The sequence below is a fragment of the Leucoraja erinacea genome, chromosome 19, assembly GCF_028641065.1.
Source record: "Leucoraja erinacea ecotype New England chromosome 19, Leri_hhj_1, whole genome shotgun sequence".
NCBI classification, from domain to species: domain Eukaryota; kingdom Metazoa; phylum Chordata; class Chondrichthyes; order Rajiformes; family Rajidae; genus Leucoraja; species Leucoraja erinaceus.
Window position 1 is genome coordinate 39,444,877 of NC_073395.1, and position 23,139 is coordinate 39,468,015.

Here is a 23,139-nt window from a genome sequence, read left to right on the forward strand (position 1 = left end):
GCATGTGTCAGGGTCATTGTATTTTCTTCAGAATTGCATTTTGTGGTTAATCTGGCACATTTTTATTTTTAAGGCTGAACTGCAAAGTGTGCAATAACAGCAAAAGTTAGATGGTTCCTCTTTCAATCAGTGTCAGTCATTCTGTGCAAGTGAGGGAACATAACCCACGAACATCCTGCAGGGTTGCACAACACTACGACTGGTACTAATTCAGCGCTCTCACTTATATAAGACCATAACCCAGCACGGATCCCAGTGGGTAAGGGACAACACTTTTTTTTTAAAGAAAGCTTGAAAAGGTTTATTTTTAGTTAGTTTGTTCAAAATGGGGCAAAGGTCCTAATCTTATAAACTGAGATTTCGGTGTGAATTGAAAGCTGGTGTTCGATGAAATTAAAGGGACGAGTAACAGTGAAACTGCAACGGTTTAACTGTTTGTGGGCGTTGAGTGGGTTAGGAGGTAACCATACTGAGTCCCTGAGTCAGAAGATTGTGGGTTTAAACCTCACTCCAGGATCAAAATCTAGACACTTGCTCCAGTGCAGCACGGAGCGATTGAGACACAGTGGTTGGTGGGTGCATGTCATGACATCAGTTGGTGAATAATGCCCAATTGACAATATTTTTGTGATCATTTGTAGTACTTAAATTGTACAAGCTTGGACTGTGGTATTGCGCCAATCTTCCTAGCACGTTCCAAACTTCTCCCCGTCAGTCATCTCCTACCCTCCCTTCCATCAGTACCTCCAAAATCATCTAATCCTCACCCATGATCTCCTCTGATTTTCTCTTCCTGACTTTTTCCCCCTCCCCTATCTTCACCAATTTTCTGCTTATGTTTATGTTTAAGATACCGCATGGCACCGGGCTCTTCAGCTCACCAAGTTTGTGCCAGCCGTTGATCACTCATTCATTATAGACAATCGACAATAGGTGCAGGGGTAGGCCATTCGGCCCTTTGAGCCATTCAATGTGATCGTGACTGATGAGTTCCATATTATACCACTTTTGCATCTTACACACATCAGGGGCACTATACAGAAGACAATTAATCTACAAAGCTGCACGTCTTTGAAATGTTGGAGGAATCGAAAACCAGAGGGCATAAGTTTAAGGTGAAGGGGGAAAGATTTTAAAGCAAACTGAGGGGTAACCTTTCCACACTAAGGGTGGTGGGTGTATGTAACGAGCTGGAGAAGGTAGTTGAGGCTGGGACTATCGGAACATTTAAAAAGCAATTAGGCACGTGGATAGGACGGGTTTAGATGGAAATGAGCCAAACGCCTGCAAGTGGGACTAGTGTTGATGGGCTATGTTGGCCGGTGTGGGCAAGTTGGTCAGATGGGTCCAGTGTTTCCACACTGAATGACTCTGACACCAGAGCACCCCCGAGAAACCCCGCACAGTCACAGGGAGAACTTACAAACTCCACACAGACGGCACTCATAGTTAGGAACAAACCGAGGTCTCTGGCACTGTGAGGCAATAGGTCAACTGCTGCATCACTGGTCTTCACACTTTCCTCCTCCTTCAATGTTTTACAACACCAATGCATTTTTTCCTTGTGACATTTCCCCACTTCTACTTGTCTATTTTAAGATAAACCAATTCTCTCTCCAACTAATTCTCTGCTTGCCATTCCTGACCTTTAACCCCTATGCCATATTGTGGAAAACAAAGGCTTACCATGTGATTTGAACCAGGATGGATGTAAAGTCCAGGAGCAGTAATGAGTCGGTGTTTTATTGTCATGTCCCAGATAGGGCAATGAAAGCATTGCGCACATCAGAGCTGTGGCTTTGAAACAAACTGGCATGAGTATCTCCCTGCATGGAGCACTGCCTTAACATGTATCATTTACAAACCATTAAGATGGCACCTCCTGATGGAACCACTCCATCGGGCAGCTCCATCATAGTGGCAGCCTCGTCAGCAGCTGTTAGTCCTTTCACCCTTTTTGTTACTTTTAGTGTGTCTAAAAGTATGTTCTAAAGGTTTCTTAGACTTTTTTTATGTGTGGGGGGGGGGGGGGGGGGGGGATAGGGGGGAAACTGTTTCCCAGTCACTTACCTGGATGGAGATGTGTCTTTTCTCTGAGTCGCATCTTTGCCCCTCCCCTCGCGGCCTACCAACTGGATTGGTGTGGCCTTTCCTACCAGAGACCAACCAGAGCTTCAGCAGCGGGCACAGCGCTGATTTACCATCGCGGAGTGGGTGGTGCCTTGCTGGGGATCGCCTGTGTTGGAGCTCTGATGTGTTGGGCCTGCTGACTTCAACACAGTGGAGTTGTGGTCTGCGGAGCTTCTAGCCGTGGGCGCAACATTGACTTTAACATCACAGAGGCCTGTGATCATTTGCCGGGGATCACCAGTGTTGGAGCTCCGCCCAGCTTGGCCTGTGGACTCGGAAGCCGCGGTCTCCGGTAGGAAGCTCCAAGCCGTGAGTGTGTTCAGATACATTCCGACATCAGAGTTCCAATCATCCCGGCGAGAGGGCCTGTACATGGGGCCATCTGTAGCGGCGACTGCGGAGGGTTCAAAGGCCACGACCACAGGTGAACAAAGAGGAAGATGACTGAACTTCATTGCCTTCCCTCACAGTGGGAAACGTTGATTCCACTTTGGGGGATGTTCATGTAAAATTCTATCATGTGTGTTCTCTTTATTTGTATGGTAACTTAAATCTCACTGTACCAATTGGTGCATGTGACAATAAGTGTAACCTGAACTTGAACCCAGAACTCTTCCTGTTCAAATGAAGGCTGGTAAACTTGCTGGCTGCTTTGTTAGAAAGCAAAAGCTCTGCTCTGCTCTAATTTTGCTTTCTGTCAAAGTCTGTCACAAACTTTTTCTGGAGTGGTGTCTCTAAACCACATCATCCAATGTCTAATCTCCATTCAGGCCTCTCTGCACTATACACCTGTAACAGGTAACTGTTGGCATGTGAGAAATCTGTAATCACGGAGGGCTTGGTCCAGCACTATCTGTCCAATTGAACAAGCTTTCCCTGAAGTTCCCAAAGCCAAAGAAATGCAAGTTAAGCTTATGCAACATTGCCTTTATGTAGGTGTTTAATCTGTCCAATTTTATTCACTTTTGTTGAAGTATTTCTGTATGGTAAAGATTAATGTTGATGAGTATCTCGGGGCCAATTGTATAAGGATGACATGGGTTAACAATTAAAGCTCAAACTATACCCAAGTTTTACACAGAATTAGTATGCTCCCAAGACAATAGCTTTTTTCACTCAGAAAAGAAGGGCTCCTTCGAACACCTTTATCTGGATGTTTCCTCCCAGTTTTATACATGAACATTAGGACATAAGAAGTCAAAATAGGAGTACACCGTTTGTTTGCTTTATCCTTTCCCTACTCCACTTATTGAACAGATAAAAGTTGATCTTTCATCACTTTCCTGCACTAACCTCATAAGACCTATTCCCTGTGTGCCCAAATAATTATGTCTCTATCTTGAGGTAGTCTATCATCGAATCTTCACATACCTCTATCCTAGAGATATACGTAGTTTCAACATCTTCTGGGTTTGATCCCGACTACGGGTGCTGTCTGAAGTTTGTACGTTCTCCCCGTGATCTGCGTGGGTTTTCTCCGGAATCTTCGGTTTCCTCCCACACTACAAAGACGTGCAGGTTTGTAGGTTAATTGGCTTGGTTAATTGGCTTGATAAAAATGTAAAATTGTCCAAGTTGGCGATGTGCAGAGTACTGCCCTGCTGACTACAAAACTCAGAAGGTTCTGGATGAACAGGTTTCTTTTTTATCTGTCCTAAATGTTCAACAGCTTATTTTGATATTACGACTCATTCACAAGCCAGTGGGAGATATCAATTCCATGTACTTGGTAAAGAAGGAACTGCAGATGCTGGAAAATCGAAGGTAGACAAAAGTGCTGGAGAAACCCAGCGGGTGCAGCAGCATCTATGGAGTGAAGGAAATGGGTAACGTTTCGGCCCGAAATGTTGCCTATTTCCTTCGCTCCATAGATGCTGCTGCACCCGCTGAGTTTCTCCAGCACTTTTGTCTACCTTCAATTCCATGTACACCCTGTCAAGTCACTATGGTATTTGTATGTTTCAATGAGCCCAAATATTGTGCATGTTCTAGTTTATCTCTGCTAATCTGGCAGAGTCACCGCCCTAGGAATCACTCTGGCAAACCTTTGCTGCGCTCCCTCTTTTGCAAGTATATAATTCATGGGAAAGGATAGTTACCTATACACACTATTCCAGATGCAGTCTTGTCAGAGTACAATAAACTTGCTGCAAGCCTTTTCCACTCGTGTAATTCAATCCTCAGAATGAAGTCCACCATATGACTTTCCTTCCTAATAGCTTGCTATACCTTCAATTTAACGTTCAGTGATTTGTGTACAAGGGCACCCCATTCTGCTCTGAATATTATCTCCTTTCAATCTCTGATTAGTTTAAATTGGAAATGTACACAACTTAAAATGGAATTTCATAAAACTTTACTGGGTCTAGATCCTTAAACTGTCTCTCTGTGTAAGTATCATTGATGCTGGGACTCCAATGGTTCACCATCACCATAGTATTTTGGATTCAATTTTATTGTCATTGCACTTTTCAGTGCAACAAAATATTAATTATGGATTGGCTGAACATTGTCCCATTGGCAATGTCAGAAATGTGTAGGAAGGAACTGCAGACCCTGGTATACACTAAAGATAGATGCAAAATGCTGGGGTAACTCAGTGGGACAGGCAGCATCTCTGGATAGGAATGGGTGACATTTCAGGCCGAGACCGTTCTTCAGACTGAGAGTCAGGGGAGAGGGAGACAAAGAGATAAGGAAGGGTAAGGTGTGAAAATGAGGCATCAAAGGAGATGGGGTTCAAGGAAAAGGTAGTGATCATTGTTGGCTCGGAGAAGGTGTCAACAAAGCATACAGAGAAAAAATTAATCAGCGGGATGGTCAGACTGGTCAGAGAGCTAGGAAAGGGGAGGGATGGAGAGAGGGAGTCAGAAATGTCCATATCCCAGAGATAGATATAATTTTTTAAATATTTCAGAATTTCTAGGATAGAACAGCAGAAATCAAAATCTTTTGGGCGCAAAAGAGTTAATTTTGTGTAATAAGGATAATTGAGTGCATCAGTTCCGAATGCTTGCATTGAATGTGGCAATACATGTAAGCAAAAACTGTGCAACAGTAGCCTTGACTGAGAATGTCATGCAGAGCTAGAGTGGACTAGGGCCATCATTTGCCTGACAGGGCCAAAGGACTCTACTGCTGACATAAATCTGACTCGGGCAGTTCTCCAAACTCCTTCCTCTCCATGCTGTCACTGGGATTTTAAAGAAAACATTAAAAAGAACCTGCGATGGTGCACAGAAAACACCAAGAATTTGTTTAATTGGCATGGCTTTAGATGGTTGGGCACAGTTGGGGAAAGTGTCAGTCTTGGATGAATCCCTACCAAGTATGAGTGTCCATGCAATTAGCTGTTCGAACTCTAACCCTTGCAGAATAATTAATGAATAACAGAAGGGATCAGGACAAAGACACAAACTGATTTGGTGAGTCCTAGCAAGTAATACATCAAAGAATGTTGGTAATTGGCCCTGTGGCTTTCATTCTTTGCCCTATTTCTTTCAATTCATTGACTCAAAATAATGGGTTCATGTTCATTATCAACAGGTTTAAGGACTAAGATTCCAACACTCCAACAAAGCTCTGATTGCGGTTGTGCTTGTGGCTAAGTAGTAGGTGTAGACCTGAGTGCACATGCTTGAAAAGCAAGCAGGTCGCTTAATAGCGGGCTTCAACCTCTTTGCAAGTTCGACTGCAAAAATTTCAAATCTCTTCTTAGTCAAGATTTCCTAAATTTAATGATGTTGGAGTACAGCTGGTATGGGCAGGTAGGTTGTTGTTTAGAGAACTCGTTTGCATTGTAACAAAGCACTGTGGACCAATCCTTAATTTATAACAGTCTCCAATGATAGCTATGCACTAATTTAGCACGCTATCTATTTCCATGTGAATGCAGTGTTTGTATCCTAATTAATTACTTAATAGAGGTATATGCAGAATCTCAGCAGAGCTCAGATTTTGTGTGGGTCTCAGCATTTTGCTTTCTGCTGCTCTTGCACAAAATGCCGAGTGTGATGGAGAACAGTTTAGCAGCTTCTCATTTTGCAAAGGCTCTTGTGGATTGTGGTAAGGTGCAGCACTGAGCGATTCTTTCAGTTGAATGTGAATAAGAAAATTGGAACAAGTTGCAATTCTCGAACAAATGTTAATACTGAAAAGTAACGCAAGTTGGTGCCATTATCAATGGACAGGTACACAATGCAAATCCGTGTGGTTTCACTTTAATAATGGTTAAACCTCCTTTTAACAAAATATGTACCAACTTAAAGTAATAGCAAAATTAAAAAAAACTACAATTCATTGCAAATTTTCATTGAGTGCCACAAATCAATTAGTTTTGGACCCTTTCATTGTCAAGGATGAAAGAAGGAAGTCTTTCGGTAAGAAATCTGCACATTTGGATGAGCTCTGGAAATGCAGGATATTAGTCACTGTACAGTCTCATAACATGAATTCCCAGCTTCCTATACTTTTATATATTCACCTGGAAGAACTAATGTATTTTTATGTTACCTATTTCACAAATTTGTGATCTTTTACAGTTCCTGTAGTATATTTGTAAATGTATTAACTATGTAATAGAAGAAAGAAAATATATCTTTGATAGAAATAATAACGCATCTAAAAAGTTTAATGCTTGCAAAAGTGGACATTAAAAATAATTATTTAATTTATATAAATTATGTTTTCCAATGACATAGCATTACTTTAGAAAGCTGAGATTTCATAATTATCATTATTTAATAATTGCAATTGTATGTATGCTTGATTATCTTATAATGTTATTCTTTTTTTCCATTTGAACAATTTCTAATACCATGTTTGGTTCACATATTTTACTGGGGTATAATGATCTGGTATTTACGCTGGTTGTGAATTTTGGAGCCCTAGTGTTTCTATTAAGATGCCTAATTAGAGTTGTACCTTTCACCAGGATTCTCCATATGTGTTTAGTTTGGACAGCGATTAAGACTGGTTAATGCAAGATGGCTCAGAAACGTGATGGGCACTTTCTGTCAAAGCCTGGGGTTCTTTCAGCATTATTATTACATTCCACTCAATGCTGCAAAAATAGCAAATAAAATTATAACAAAAAACAAGAATTGGAGTGGGTGTCCACAAGGGCAGCCTGGTGGCGCAGTGGTAGAATTGCTGCCTTACAGCGCCAGAGACCCGGAATTGATCATGGCTACGGGTGCTGTCTAAACAGAGATTGTACGCTTTCCTCGTGACCTACTTGGGTTTTCTCCGAGATCTACGGTTTCTTCCCACATTCCAAAGATGTACAGGTTTGTAGGTTAATTGGTTTGGTGTAAATGTAAAAATTGTGCCTAGTGTTGGATGTTGTTAGTGTGCGGGGATTGTTTGTCGCTGTGGACTGGGTGGGCAGGAGGGACTGTTTCAACACTATCTCTAAACTAAGTGTATTTGATGAATAAGCAGAGATCTAGAAATGTTTCCGCCAGGCTTGTGGCTGTCAAGATGGCAGCTGCCTTTTACTTTCATGCTTCGTATCTGCAATAGACTCCAATTTGCAAAGAGTCATTTTATCTTGGAGGTCAATGAGGTTTTCTGTGTCATGAAAGAAAGCTTATCTCTGGAAAGAGAGTGGCACCAGATTTTGTCATGTGACCAGCTAACATAAGATCCAAGGTGCAGATTACACCCACATCTAGTACAGAGAAGGTTCACCAGACTGATTCCTGGGATGTCAGGACTTTCATATGATGATCAGCCATGATCATATTGAATGGCGGTGAAGGGCCGAATGGCCTACTCCTGCACCTATTATTATAAATAAATAAATATATATTTCTAATCTTTAACTGATTTTGTCTGAATAAGGCTCTGTGGTCTTAACCTGTGGCTGTGGGCAGCTTACAGTGGAGGAGATGGGGGGGGGGGGGGGGGGGGGGGGGGGGGGGGGGGGGGGGTGGGGGAGGGGGTGAGTTGGAGATAGAGGCAAGGATGATAGGTGGTAACAGATATAATTGGAAGAACAGGGGCATACAAAGGTGGAGGTGGGTGTGAACGTAGACACACAAGCTGAGGGATGATATTGTGGAGCAATTACTAGACTCCGACTGGACTGGACTTCCTTAAGTAAGGAAAGTCATGTGTAACAAGATGTGATGTGGGAGGTAAACTGTGTGGGTGACAGGAACTAGATGGGTGATGGAGGCAAAAGTGGTTAATAGTTAGTTAGAGGGGAATATGAAAAACAGGAGTGGGTGGTTCTAATTAGAGAAAGAGATGAACACACGGGATATGGGTTACCTGAAGTTAGACAATGTAATGTTCATACATACCATTGGGCTGAAGACAACCACTGTGGAATATGAGGCCACACGTCTTCAAGTTTGTGGTTGAGCTCTTGGTTGCATTTCATTTCAACTCCACACTGACTTGTCCATCCTTGGCCTTCACCACTATGAGCTGAAGGCCAAACGCAAACCTGGGGAACAACACTTCATATTCTGTGTAGGAATGAACTGCAGATGCTGGTTTACACTGAAGGTGGACACAAAATGCTGGAGTAACTCAGCGGGACAGACAGCATATTTGGGTTATAAACTACCCAGGCAGAATACCCAGGTCTGAAGAAGGGTCTCGACCCAAATTCCTACTGCCAGAAGGGTCGAGACCCTTCTTCAGACCTGGGTATTCTGCCTGGGTAGTTTATAACCCACTCGCACTCCTCCCCCACCCACATATCCCTTACTCCACGAATGTCAACTAATCATCAACCAGCCCATGACTTACCCCAGGCCCTCTCCTGTATATACTGGTTTTCCTCCTCCTTTGCTTTTGCTCCACAACCTGGGACTCAAACCAAATCTTTGTCCATTACTTACCCTCAGCAGATACCACTTGGCCTGCTAAAATACAGCTTGATTTTTGTTCCATAAATTCCATCACTGCCCGGTAAAGGGTTAAACCTATATTAAGTGCAGAATTTGAAAAGCCAACTTAATTATCTTAATCACCAACCAACTTCAACAAAGTTGACTTTTTTTCCATAATACCATTCTAGCAAATGGACCTTCAAGAGGTCAGCACATCTCCAGTGATGGTGTATCGGACCATTATTGATTTAATCTGCATTAAATCTTCTGTCTGAGTAGTTTCCTGCTGTGATGAAAGAATGGTGCCACATTAAATTAGTTGATGTTAGTGCTGATTGCCAAAACATTCTTTCACTCCACACTTATCAGTGTAGGATTGTTAGTATTTACTTGATTGGACACATACAAAGGTCTGTGCTTCAAAGCTTCTTGTACCTTGCACTAGGAGAATATCACTCTCACATCTAACGTGTCTGAGTGCTCCGTGTGATCATCCGTTGGCGCAGGGCGCAAGAAATCTTCCATGCCTTTGAAGCCAAGGCCTCTGTGTCGTGTGTATCTTGGTGTTGAGAGGAAGAGCTCTCATTGCAATTACAGTTGATAGGAATAATATTAAATGGGATCATACACTTTTTATATAAATTACTCAGCACAGTAAGAATGGTTGAGAAGGAGCCTCCCCAAAAATATTAATATTTAATATAATCTTCTGTGCATTAAGCAATACAAATAAAAACCATTTGTTTGTGAGCATTGGCGCTTAACATGAAGTGTAACATGATAAGGTTATTATAACCGTGTTAAGGATTTATATCTTCTTTTGTGATCGAGAAAATCAATATTTAACAAAAGATCTCTTGCCGCTGCAAGTAAGGATTTCTTTGTTCGGTTTCGGTATATATGACAATAAAACACTCTTGACTCTTGACTTGCTCACAGTTTATTTTTTAATTTCTTGGTACTTCCCTCCCGAGTCATAACAATCAGCAGAATGACAGAACACTGCTGATTGCACAAGGGTCAGACTAACGATTTCAGCACTTTTAACAAGCAAAAAGCTTCACGATTCCTGATAGTGCACTCTGTAAATAAGTAGTTTGAGAGAATGTATCTTCCTCCTTTACTTTTTAATTGGTTCAGTGACCATGATTATAATAAGAATAATCGCAGGCATTCAAGGGTTTAAAAACTAAAGGCCTTTGTCTTGCACCATTGCAGTTGGCCTGTGATCTCAGGTAGGAATATTCAGTGAAGTGAACTCTTGCCTCAAGTCAGGACAATGTTTTCTATCTTGCTATGAAATGGTATGAATGGAGTGTGAATAATTCTGTTGTCTTTTTGGTTGCTGTTGTATTCAAGGTTTTTTTTGTATATGTCCCCTGGTGGGTTAGTGAAGAAGTTAGATATACTTATGTTGGTGTTTGGCAAGAATGGGTTGGGTTTAAACACTGGCTAGCATTAAGTTTGCCTGATGGTTCCTATACTGCACAAAATAGTATTGTTCACCAGTTGTTTATATAATCTCACTGGTCGTATTTCTGGGTCTGGTCTCCCTGTAGGAGTAACTGGAACAAAGCAGTGTTGCCAGACTAATATTTGCACTTATTATTCATTAGATCTTTTGATTTCCAGCTTTGGCACAAAACACATTCAACAAAGTTTATTTCTCATAAATAGAGGAGGAATAAATTGATGTCTGAAGTTAAATTGAAAATATAACTTCTGTATTCTCCACATTTAAGTTCATGACCAAGTGATTTCTTACTCGTGTGTTTCTGCTCTTCTTTACCCTCATTATGTATGATTAGATCAATTTCTGTTTCTGTTTTAGCTTGCAAATTGTTAGCTAAGCAAAGGAAATGATTGCAATGAAATAGCACACATCCTCATTAGATCTATCTTCATTATTTGACCAAAGAGCCAACATATTGTTGGGCTGCTACTTTTATTGCATTGTTGGTTAGTGTACAATTCTATCAGGTCACACTTGATTTAATTTTGCAATTAATATTGCAATCATGTTTGCCAGCATTTACTGGATTCCACTTGAAATTTAGTTATCTCACATAATTGGTCATTTTAATTAAGGAATAAAGGCATTCTTCAATTAGTAAGGCTAACCAGAAATTAGATAGATGAGCCTTTCAAACTTTAATCTTATTTATAAATTCCTATTCCTGTAATTATAAATAACTCCATTGTATGAGTAGTTTATCTAGATACATTGTTAATTAAATGTTTTAAAGTATTAGAGTTTCAATTGCACTGTTCAAGGTTTGCTTTTATTTGTGATCTGAAAAAAATGACAGTAAGTAATTGAAAAATGGCATGAGTCGAGAGATTTTTATTGTCATATGTACCGGAATGGAACAATGAAATTCTTACTATCCCCAGCAGCACAACAGGCGTGTGCTCACAGTACTCGATACATAATATATAAGCAAAGAAAAGTTCAAAAAGTCTAATGCAAAACCAAACAAAGTCCTAAGTACAACCCAGGCAGCTTGTAGTTCAGAGTTGAGTTGGAGTTAGTGGTGTTCAATAGCCTGATGGTTGTTGTGAAGAAGCTGTTCCTGAACCTAGAAGTTATAGTTTTCAAACTCCTGAACCTTCTTCCTGATGGCAGGAATGAAGTGAAAGTGTGGGCCCGATGCTGCCTGCTTTTTAGTGACACCACCTCTTAAAGACCCTTATGATTCTGGGAAGTCCATACCCCTGATGGACCAGGCAGTGTTCACCATCTCTTGTAACCTCCTTCACTCCTGGGCATTTGAGTTGCTAAACCAGACAGTACACTGAACCAAGCTCTCTACCATACACTTGTGGAAGTCCTAGATAGTATTCGTTGACATATCAAATCTCCTCAATCTTCACGGAAGTAGAGGCAGTGTTGGTGTTTCCTTCTGATTGCATCAATGTGCTGAGTCCAGGACACATCCTCAATGATCTGCATAGCCAAGAACCTGAAGTTGTTGACTCCCTCCACCATGACCCGTTGATGAACTCAAGTGTGTGGTCCTCGGCCTTCCTCTGCTAAAATCAACAAATGGACAATAGGTGGAGGAGTAGGCCATTCAGCCCTTCGAGCCAGCACCGCCATTCACTGTGATCATGGCTGATCATCCACATTCAGTACCCTGCTCCTGCCTTCTCACCATATCCCCTGACTCCGCTATCTTTAAGAGCTCTTTAAGAGCTCCAGCAAATTGACCTCCACTGCCTTCTGAGGCAGAGATTTCCATAGATTCACAACTCTCTGGGTAAAACAGTTTTTCCTCATCTCCATTCTAAATGGCTTACCCCTTGTTCTTAAACTGTGGCCCCTGGTTCTGAACTCCTCCAACATCGGGAACATGTTTCCTGCCTCTAGCGTGTCCAATCGTTTAATAATCTTTATGTTTCCATACCATCGAAGTCGCTGCCTCAAAAAGGCTGGCAGTATCATCAAAGACCCACACCATCCTGGCCACACACTCCTCTCCCTGCTACCTTCAGGTAGAAGGTACAGGAGCCTGAAGACTGCAATGACCAGGTTCAGGAATAGCTACTTCCCCACAGCCATCAGGCTATTAAACCTGGCTCGGACAAAACTCTGAACATTAATAACCCATTATCTGTCATTTTGCACTTTATCAGTTTATTTATTCATGTGTTTTGTAGTCAATGCCTATTATGTTCTGTGTGCTGAAGCAAAGCAAGAATTTCATTGTCCTATCAGGGACACATGACAATAAACTTGAACTTGAAGATATCCTCATCCTTCTAAATTCCAGAGCACACAAACCCAGCCGCTTCATTCTATCAACATATGACAGTCCCGCCATCCTGGGAATTAACCTTGTGAATCTATGCTGCACTCCATCTCCCATCTCCCCCTCCCAATACCACCTGCCCCTCCCCCTCTCTCCTGTAATTTGTCCAACAATGGTGGTGTCGACAGTGAATTTAAAGCTGGAGTTGAAACTGTATCTGGGTAGACATCTACAGTCATGGGTATAGGGTGAGTAGAGCAGGGGGCTGATCACACAGCCCTGAGATGTTCCTGTGCTGATGCTTATCGAGAAGGAAGTGTTGTTGCCAATTCGTACCATTTGTGTTTTGTTGATGAAGTTGGGGGATACAGTTGTAAAGATATTTGCCTTGTTCCGTAAGCTCAGTAATCGGTTTGCAGAGGATGGTGGTGTCGAACACCAAGTTGTAGTCGATGCACAACAGCCTGAAGTATGTGTTATTATTGTTCACATGGACAACTACAGAATGGAGAGCCTGCGAGATCGCATCCTCCTTTGTCTATTGTGGGGATAGGTAGTCGGTCCAGTTTCTTGCTGAGGACGAATTTTGCTGACATGATTTTTAATAGATCAATTATTTGCCGCAAGATAGACACAAAAAGCTGGAGCAACTCAGCGGGTCAGACAGCATCTCCACAGAAAAAGAATAGGTGACATTTTGGGTCGGGACCCTTCTTCAGACTGAGAGTCGGTGGGGGGGAAGGAAATGAGAGATATGGGGAGAGAGATAGAACAAATGAAAGAAATATGTGCAAAAAAGTAACGATGATTAGGTTGTCTGCATGGGCTTTCACAAGTTGGAAATCTGGGGGTGTTTAGGTTGTGGTCCAAGGTATTTACATCTGTACAGTGAGGGGTTAGTCTCTACTCATCCAAATGCTTGTGTTACTTTGTTCTAATCACTAAGCCATCCACATTTCCTTTCTTTAAGTCAAGCAATTAAACTTTAGCCTTGTTCTGCATCCTCGGTACTTTTGCTTAAAGACGTATTACTGTATCTTTTCAAGACATTGAGAGAGAAAGTTTAATTTACGTTTTCACTTACTGTGGAGTATGGAGTATCTGTTGACCTTGTCATTTAAGCTTTCACATTCCTTTCTTTGTGCTTCAATGCCACAAAGAAAAACTTTTTTTCAGCAAAGAATAGACATGAACTATTATGACATCTGATCCCAGCTCTGTTTTTTATAGCAGATCTTATGAATGGAGTGCTTTCGATACGTTAGGTGTCAGTCAATAGCCAGCATAAAACGCTCATCTTTTCAAATATGTATGAAGCAGACTGTCTGGAATTTGCATTCTCATGGTGATTTTACCTGGGGATTTTGCAGATACCACCGTAACAGGAACACTTTGTGTGCTTGCATTTTTGGTTTTGAGTCTTGCAGTAAAGAATTGTGGTTCACTGCCTTTAATTTTCATATATTTGCATCGATATATTTGGGTTACAAGTTTGCTATCTCCAGTTTGGTGGGGCCAGCTGGTTTCTTGAGCAGGCTTTGCAATTGGCTTTTGTGGGAATTAATTGACAATGTGCTCCATCTACTTCTTGGATAGTATCTTCTTGGTACATTTAAAGAATATTCCTTGGTAGAGTTGAGCTGCTATATTTGGATTTTCAATATGTTAGACCATAAGACATAGGAACAGAACTAGGCCCTTTGGCTCATCGAGTCTACTCTGCCATTCAGTCAGAGTGGGGAAATCTTTTTCTCTCTCAACTATAATCACCTGCCTTCTCCACGTAACTTTTGGCGCCCTTCCTAATCAGGAATCAATTTTTTTTTTTTTTTTTCATTTGTAAAACCCACCCCATTTACTCCTTTTTTTTTTTTTTTTTTTTAATTTTATTTTTATTAGAAGTACGGTAAATTACAATTCTGCACAACACATATATCTTAATACATTTTTTGTACCGCTTCTTTTTTTTTTTTTTTTAGAGCTTTAAGAAAAAGGTAGAAGTTAGGAAAGTAAAGAAAGTGCAAGAGAGTCGTGCAGTGCAAGAGTGTAAGGAAAAGAAAGCCCCTTAGGAAAGAAGTTAGAGAAGGAAGTAAAGTGAGAAAATAGACCCTAGAAAAGAGAGAAAGAGAAAGTAGAAACAATCGCTCTATTATAACATTAAACTCCGCAGAAAGGGGACTACCAACCAAGTCTGTTTTACCTCCCGTTACCAGGTCCTGATTCCGCTTATTTATATATTTGTTTTTTTTTTCTTTAGGTTACTATTGCACCTCATGCTTGTAATAGGTCCAGAAACATAGACCACGTCTTTTGAAATTGGTCTGCTTTACCTGCTAGGAGGAATCTCATCTCTTCCAGATGTAATGTTTCAAACATATTTGATATCCACATTTTTATTGTTGGTGTCGGCGCATTTTTTCAGAATTTAAGTATAAGCTTTTTTCCCATTATTAGCCCGTAATTAAATAAATTCTTCTGAAACACGTTTAATTCAGGGTTATCTTCCGATATTCCGAAGATAATCCATTCTGGTTTTGGTACCAGTTTTATTTTGATCAATTTCGAAAAAATATCAAATATTTCATACCAGAATTTTTGGATTTTTGTACAAAAAACAAAAGAGTGCGCTATGGTAGCTTCTTGACATAGGCATTTATCACAGATTGGTGAAACATTAGGGAAGATTTTATTTAATTTAGTTTTTGAATAATATAATCTATGTAATGTTTTAAATTGGATGAGCGTATGCCGTACGTTGATCGAACATTTATGCACCTGTAGTAAATGATTATCCCAGGTCTCTTTTGAGATTTTTATATCTAATTCTTGTTCCCAATCTTTTCTAATTCCATCTGTTGTGGGTATTTCTATGTTTAAAATGATATTATATAAGTACGATATTAAATTAGCTGATTCCGCCTTGGTCTTCATTGCTTCATCCAATAAGTCGGAAGGCATCTTATGATAGTTTTTTGTGTGTTTTTTCAGATAATCACAAATTTGAAGATATTTAAAATATTGGTTATTTTTCAAATTATATTTCAGTTGTAGTTGTTGAAATGATAATAGATTCCCTAATTCATACAGATCTTCGAGCGTTTTAATTCCCATTCTTTCCCATTGTATAAATGATTTGTCTATGATTGATGGTTTAAACGATGGATTATTGACTATTGGTATTAAAAGAGATAGGTTTCTCAATTTTAAAGTCTGTTTTATTTGTTTCCATGTTCTTATTGTGTTATGTATAATTGGATTTTTATTATAATTTTTATTATTCAAATTTGTTGGTGAGAGGATGGTCGCTCCTATATTACTCGGGGAGCAGTCCCCTTTTTCCATTACCATCCAGTCCGCCTGCTGTACAGAATTGTCCAGCAGGTGAATCATATTTTTAATATTTACTGCCCAGTTATAATACATAAAATTAGGGAGCGCTAGACCCCCCAGCTCTTTTCGTTTATTAAGGTGTGCTATTTGTATTCTATGGGATTTATAATCCCATATAAAATTTGTAATGTCTGAGTCCAATTTTTTGAAAAACTTTTTTGGCAGGTATATAGGTATTGATTGAAATAGGTATAGAATTTGTGGTAAGAAAACCATTTTAATAGCATTTATTCTGCCTATTAAGGACATCGGAAGTGTTTTCCAGAATTTAATCAGATTATTCAGTTTCTTGAGTAAAGGATTATAATTGGCTTTAAACATATCCTGGTAATTTCTAGTAATTTCAATTCCCAAATATTTGAATTTTTCTGTGGCTATTTTAAAGGGAAATTTCCGAAGCTGTGTTGAGTCTTTTGGTTTTATCGACATAATTTCACTTTTGTTCCAATTTATTCTATATCCTGAAAAGGATCCAAAGTCCTCTATTAAGTTTAATATGTTTGGAATACTAATTTGTGGTTTTGTGATGTACAGTAGTACATCATCGGCATATAGGGATATTTTATTCTTTGAGTATTTTGTATTATAACCATAGATATCCGGATGTGTTCTTATTTTTTCAGCAAGGGGTTCAATTACCAAAGCAAATAACAGCGGTGATAATGAACATCCTTGTCTATTGCCCCTTGATAGTTCAAATTTCGAGGATAAGATATTATTAGTTAATATTCTAGCCGTAGGTTTGTTATATAATAGTTTTATCCATGCGATAAAGTTTTCTCCCAATTGGAATTTTTGCAATACTTTAATCATATAATCCCATTCTACTTGATCAAACGCTTTTTCTGCGTCCAGTGAGATAATAGATAACTCTTGGTCGTGAGGTTTATGTGAGTGCATTATGTTAAGCAAACGTCTCAAATTATTAAATGAATGTCTCTTAGGTATAAATCCTGTTTGATCTCCATTTATTAATCTACTAACGTACCTGCTTAATCTACTGGCTAGTGTTTTCGCTATTATTTTTTGATCCGTATTTAACAAAGCAATAGCTCTATATGAGCCTGGTTCTTCTATGTTTTTATCTTTTTTAAGTATTAATGTGATCGTTGATTCTGCTAATGTTTCAGGTAAGCTTTGCTCTTGAAAAGCGTGTGTATACATTTTCTGTAATCGTGGGGTAACTATATCATAAAAGGCTTTATAGAATTCACTACTGAATCCGTCTGGTCCTGGTGTTTTACCATTCTTTAGTGTTTTTATTGTGTCTTCTATTTCCTTAGAAGTGATTATTGCTCCCAGTTCCTCTTGTTCTCTCAATTCTAATTTTGGAAGGTTACAATCTTCCAGAAATTCTGAAATAGGAATCAATCATCTCTGGCTTAAAAATACCCAATGCTTTGGCCTCCACAGTTGTCTGTGACATGAATTCCACAGATTTACCACCCTCTAAAGAAATTCCTCCTCATCTCCATTTTAAAAGCACATCTTTGTATTCGGAGGTTGTGCCCTCTGGTTCTGGACTTTCCACAATGCTGGAAACATCTTTTCCATGTCAACTCTGTCTGAGCCTTTCTTTCTCTGGTAGGTTTCAATGAGACCCCCCCCCCCCTCATCCTTCTAAACTCCAGTGAGCACAGGTCCTGAGCTTTCAAACATTCCTCATACATTAACCCAATCATCCTTGGGATCATTCTTGTAAACCACCTCTTATCCTCTTTAAAGCCAGCACCTCCTTTCTCAGATGTGGGATCCAAAATTGCTCACAATATTCCAAATGTGGCTTCACCGGCACCGGACAACGCCTCAGAATTATTTCCTTCCTTTATATTCTAGTCCCCTTACCACTGACACAACCTGCAAATGAAGAAGGTTCTCGACACGAAACATCATCCATTCCTTCACTCCAAAGATGCTGCCTGTCCCGCTGAGCTACTCCAGCATTTTGTGTCTATCTTCAGTTTAAACCAGCATCTGCAGTTCCTTCCTACACACTGCGAATGAACCTTTTGGGAATTCCACGCCAGCACTCCCAAGTCCCTTTGCACCTCTGCTTTCTTAATATCCTCCCCATTTTAAAAACTAGTCTATGCTTTTATTCCATCCTGTATTTAAATGTATGCATGTTAAGCAATTGGTGAGATGGTATTAATTGTTTAACATGCAGAAAATGAAGAAAATGTTTCAATATTTCAGAGCATGTTAACTTTCAAGTGAAAAATTACTGGAAAGTGTTCATCTTAAATCAATGTCTTTGCTGGTTAAAGCATACTCGGCTCAGATACTTCATCAATAAACCTCCCCATGTTGTTAAGAATGGGTATTTCCGATAATTACTCGATGTTTATGGCCATAGTTTCTCACATGAGAAATCAATTTACATCTATGGCCATCAATTCCTGCTTTATATACAGACTTACTATTATTGTCAAATTACTCTGAAAAAGGGGCCCCAACCCAAAATGTCACTTGTCCATCTTCTCCACGGATGCTGCCTGACCCTCTGAGTTACTCCATAACTCTGAGTCTTTAATTGTTGAATAACATTTGCCTCTCATAACATCTGCAATAACTGGGAATCTAACTACCTCAATTGAACACTGAATGGAATTTCCATTGCTAATTTCCCCACCATCTATGTTGTGGGTGTTACCATTAACCAGGAACTCAAAGTGGACAGACTAAATTACTTAGGGCTCCAACAGTTGGAGGAAGTGTAACACTCCTGTTGCCAGGCAGAAAAGCTAATAATAAAAGGCCGCAGCCAGATATGGTTGGGCTTGCTGGTAAAGACTGGCGTTCAGTGTGCTGATGGGCATTAATTTCTTTTCGAGAAACAACATGAAAACAGTCCCTTTCTCACACTAGTTCCATGTTATCCCACTTTCTCATCCACTCTCAACACACTAGGGACAACTTGGAGCCCAATTAACCTACAAATCCGCACAACTTTGCAATCTGGGAACACTCCGGCCGCTGCTGAGGGGAGGAACGATGGAAGATCTGGCTTGGCGGGGGGAACGAAGGTAGACCTGGCACGGGATACTTTGTAACCTTGACAGCACCCTTTATTTGGTGACTATTTGCATACCTTGAGTCACAGGGAGAACACACAAATTCTACCCAGACAGTGCTTGACGTTAGGATTGAGCCCTTGTGATATGAGGCAGCAGCTCTACCAGACACCCATTTGTACTGATACCAAATAAATTCCTTCATACGGGCTTGGGCTATGCAGCATAGGTTCACGAGTTTAATCACCGGGATGGTGGGACAGTTATATGAGTGGAATTGCATTCACTGAAATTTGGAAGGATGAGAGGGGATCTTAAAGAAACGTATAAAATTATAAAGTGCCTGGACAAGCTAGATGCAGGAAAAAATGTTCCATTGATGGGAGAGTCCAGAACCAGGGGCCTAAGAATAAAGTCTAAGAATAAAGGGGAGGCCATTTAAAACTGAGATGAGAAAAAACCTTTTCACCAAGAGAGTTGTGAATTTGTTGTATTTTCTGCCACAGAGGGCAGTGGAGGCCAATTCACTGGATGAATTTAAAAGAGAATTAGATGGAGCTCTAGGGGCTAGCGGAATCAAGGGATATGGGAAGAAGGCAGGCACGGGTTACTGATTGTGGACGATCAGCCATGATCACAATGAATGGCGGTGCTGGCTCGAAGGTCCGAATGGCCTCCTCCTGCACCTATTTTCTATGTAATATAATATTTGGATTTAAGACTTTCCAAATATACAAGAAATAAATAGATGTTTGTCCTGTCTGTCTGTACACTTGAATTTAGTACATTGACTCACAGCAATATTTGAAAAACAAAATCTTTAGTTTGTAGTAAGTCAATGTCACTGTGTTTAATCATTCCATCAGAATTAAACAAAAAATCTTTCATTATGGTTAACTCTATATTGTTTGCAGATGTGTGCAGTGGATGAATCAAACTTCTTTGTGAACAACACTACTGTGAGGCATTTCAAATCATAACTTCCACATTGCAAGCTAAGATAAATTATTTGCAACGGTGCAAAATGCAGCTCCATTACAGACTGATTGCTAATATTTTAAAAAAAAAAGAAACTAACCAGGAGCTGCTACAGATGGAGAGAATTATTAAGGATGGCTGTTGAATAACAAAGTTAATTGTTAAGTTCATCATCTTTCTTAAAGACCCATGTGCCACTTTTCATGACAAATAGTAACAATAGAATGGCAAAATTAGCAAATGGCCCGAAAAAAACATTCTTGGCAGGTGGAATATACAAACAAAACATACAAAAAATTGTTGGGCGACTGCGCATGTTTCAGAAATACAAGGACAAGATTATCTCCAAGCAATTTCCCAATTAGAAAATTGGATTAAAACGAGTACAACCTACACAAAGGGAAACATCATTTTACTTTGAATGTTGAGTAAATTAGATCTTTGAAAGGGTTGCACTGAAGGTCAACTCTGAAGGATGTTGCAACAGCAATAAAGTGTGGTATTGAACTTAAACTGTAGCAGTGATATCTCAAGCCAATAGACTATTGTCTAAATTCAAACCAAAATGAGACCTACAGAACTTTCATAGAATATTATTAAATCTTATCGCTGAGCTTTAAATCCAGCTGTATAATGAGTAAAAAAAATTCAAAGGACAGTGACAGTATTTAGAACACATCAAGCGTGGAAAATCAGCTCAGCAGATTGAACAATTACAGTTTTTAAAATAGAACTCTGGACAAATCCTTTGGACAGTATGAAGCATTTAAATGTGACTAAGTTAAAGAAGTTGGGGCAGGAATTTTGTCTCAGGCACAAAGGTACTAAATCAGCTGACCCATAGTACGTTACGATACGGTGCGAGTGCGCGTTCGACAAGTTCCTGGTGCCTATTAAATTCCGACAAATGGCAAGTTGTTCTAATAAAGTTGTTATTAAACCATTTGATACCTCTCCAGCATATCCTTGTGGGATAAACCATTTGATACCCCTCCAGCATATCCTTGTGGCAAGAGGGTGCTGAATGGGATATTGCCGAGTTGGGGAGGGGGCTGCTGAGACAAGATTATACATATTATACATATGTTTTGTTGGCTGATGTTCAGTGAATGAATCGGACAGAGTTAGTTGCTCCATGCTGTAATATTGACTTTAGTACAGAGGACCCAGGACACCACCACTGGAAACATGTCAGCTGACCTGCCTCTACGATGACTGAACTACATTGGCTCAGGTAGGCTATACTGTATATTCTGATCATCGTTCTACGTTGGCTCGAGTTGAGAGAGGCTGCGAATGCCAGACCGAGACGCAAGGAGCTGCAGGTGCGAGAATCTTCAGCAAACACAAAGTGCTGGAGGATCTCAGCAGGTCGGGCAGCGTGTGTGGGGGAAGAGAGACGGATAGACAATCGGAGTTGATGTTCAGGTCCATGATCTTTCATCTGAAATGGGGAAAGCTCGAGCTTAGGAGGTGGTCTTGGCATCAAGTTCGGCACATTGTAGGCCTTGGGCCCTGTTCCAGTGTTGTACCATTCCATGTTCTAATTTCATTAAACAAATTAAAAGTTACAGAGAAACGGGAAATGGCCAGAGAGAATAAAGGCAAAGGATCAACAATTGAGTCGGGACAAAGAGAGACTGACTGACACTGGGTGGCTGATAGAAGATGACAGGCACTAGCAAATGACAAAATGCATATCTGGAGGAAGCAGTCAATGAAGATGATGAATGAAATGTTAATTTGGACGAGGAGTGAGAAATAACAGCTGAATTGTGGAAATGTGAAATACAAAGCTGAAATTCCTGATTAAATGAAATGATTAAATTCATGGCAAATACAAAAGTTGTGGAGTGAGCAGTCTTTGCAAGAGGCAGGGTGGGAGGAAGTGTAGATCAGATAAATGTGGGAGTCTGTAGGTTTACAGCAGAGGTCAATCGATAGATGTTCTCGTTCTTTAATAAACGTGGTGTCCCCCTGCTGTCATAGATGGATCCCTCAGTACTTATTTCATTAAATAACACGCCTCTTGAACTTTAATGTATCCATCATTAATTGGTTGTGGGGCATCACCCACCTGGAGCTAAGCTAAAGCAGCCTTGTATATACAGTGATTACAAAGCTCATCAAAGGGCTGGCATGGGAGCCTCATCGTCTGATCACTCAAGCCCTCCTCGGGGCATCTAAGGCACTATTCTACACAATGCTGGACTGGCAGAGTCTTATAGCAACAATGAAGACCACTGCATACCAGAGCGAATAGCTTGCTTATTTAGGACTCCAGTCTCACTGGTTAGGCAGAGAAAATGGATTTCACCAATGGTTGCTGTATAAAATGTTGACCACCTTTTGACTAATGCCAGATTAGAAGACAAGATAAAATAATCACAGAACTGGAGCTGCCATGCCTCAAAATATTGACAAAACAAACACAAAGTTCTGGAATAACTTGGGGTCTGGATCAGAAATGTCACCTATCGATGTGCTCCAGAAATGTTGCCTAACCCACTGAGTTAGTTCAGCGCTGGGGTCAAAGAAAGAAAGTTCACATCGAGGTCCTGTTTCCGCCAATCTTTCAACCATCATGCAAATGAAACGCAAGAAGCGACAAGGCAGACATCATTGTATGCAGATGCCGAGACGTGTGTTCAGCTCTGGCTGAACAACTTCTAATCTTGTGTGTAGACTCAATAAGAAGGAGACTCCAGCACTTTTTCTTTTTGTAAACCAGCATCTGTAGTTCCTTGTGTCTCAAAATATTGACATTGACTGGACTTAGCACTTGACCTGTGTGATTAAGCAGGCAGCCCACTTTCAACAAGACAGTCATAACATTCTGACTTATGGAAAATCTTCTTTTCGTGTCCATCTTGTACAAATGTTGGCCTCGCTGTCATCGTCCGTCCTGAAAAGGACGCAAGCTTCAGGCGACAATCAGTGGAAGCCATCACTTGTCGCAATAGATGATGGTGGTAGCAGAATCACTTCGGGATACTTCCAGTTTCCAGCCCCGTGACATGGATGCTTCTG